The 1525-nt window shown below is 40.1% G+C and overlaps 1 pseudogene; it reads right to left on the bottom strand.

The window, feature by feature from the left end:
* The window catches only part of LOC104793689, a 6772-nt pseudogene that overhangs the window by 4375 nt on the left and 872 nt on the right, over positions 1 to 1525 (bottom strand).

Raw genomic sequence — 1525 nt, 5'->3', positions numbered from 1 at the left:
ATAATGGATGAGGTAAGAGATATATACCTGAGCATCTTCACTGGAACTTGACGGTGACTGGTCAGATGCTGAATCTGAATTCCTACTTGTCTGAGGTGGACTAGACTGATGTATCCACGAAGGATAATCAAGAGAACTGGTTGCTGGATTCGTAGGAGGAGGAGATCTTTCAATATCTGTATCATCTGAATCTATATAGATATCATTCAAATCAAAATCATTCATCTTGACTTGTTTTTCTGATCTGTTCTCGGTAGCTGTCCCATTGGCATACAATTCTTGCCGAGGAATTTCAGGTACGTTTACTGAGAGTTGCTTTGAATCCTCTTGAGGAGCTCCCTCAATTGCAAGTAAACCCGAGTTTCCAATATTTAAGGAACCTTGAGATCCTCCTTGCAGAAGAAGTTTAACTAAGTTTTTCCCTAATTGTTCACCAGCATGGCTTACAAGGCTCTTCAGAAGATGAGACATTAAATCTTGATCACCGGTAAGATCTGATCGAGTAGCTGCAAGGTATAGAAATTTAGCAGCTGATACAAAACACTTTAGAGACTAATCTAGGGTAGATATCAGAGTAAACACCATACTATGCATATTGGAGAGTATCTTCAAGAGACTAATCAAGAGATAATTGCTTGACTGATCATCACTAGGATTCCCGTTGGCGCCAGGTTCAGGATTTGTTTTCCTCCTACGTTTATTATGCCCAGCCAAACGTCTACGACAACTTCTCTTTCCTTCATCAAACTCCTGAAGAACATGGAACCTGAATGATAGAAAAAACAAAGTTGATTAATTTATTTATTGTTCCATTATCAAATCAGGTTTATAGAGGTTTAGAAAGACACGCATACCTACTACATTGCTGACAAAACCGCTGCATGATACCTCCGACAATGGCACTAGTAGCTTTAGAATGCATCTCACACACCTTATGACGTCTATGATAATCCTTAACTTTACTAAGATCAGCTTCACAGTTTTCAACCTGACAAGCAGCACGATTTGTCACACCTCCTGCTGCTCCTCCTCCGAATTTCGTCTTCTTGGCAGCACAACTCCCTTCTCTTTCACCATTAAAATCACAACCATTGTCTCCAAGCTTCAAAGTAAGACCTTTACCACCATTAATATCTCCTTCTATGGCAACAGCTCTCCTCTTCTTTTCAACTTCTCTTGTACTTCTGACCATGAACTCACTGTTATTCCCTTCATCAGAGCAAGAAGAGGAGCTATTGGAAGAGTTCCCTAAAGGGAAAAACTGACGTCCCGTAGTTTCGGTAGCAACACCACCAGGAGGATTCAAATGAGTAGCCACAAAGAGATCACCATCCCATTTCCAATCGTTCAGATCCCACTCGACACTCTTTTTACCAACAGACCTTAGATCCACAGCTCTAAACCCATAGAAATGTTGTTGAGGCTCACCTTCAATTCTAGCTTCCATTACAGATGGTTTCTTCTACTCTCCAAAGATCAAATTCAGACTTAAGATACGTAATACAACAAAAAAAAAAAAAAAAAC

This window comes from Camelina sativa, chromosome 6 (assembly GCF_000633955.1).
Source record: "Camelina sativa cultivar DH55 chromosome 6, Cs, whole genome shotgun sequence".
In the NCBI taxonomy this organism is placed as follows: domain Eukaryota; kingdom Viridiplantae; phylum Streptophyta; class Magnoliopsida; order Brassicales; family Brassicaceae; genus Camelina; species Camelina sativa.
This window is presented reverse-complemented; position numbering and strand designations above follow the sequence as displayed.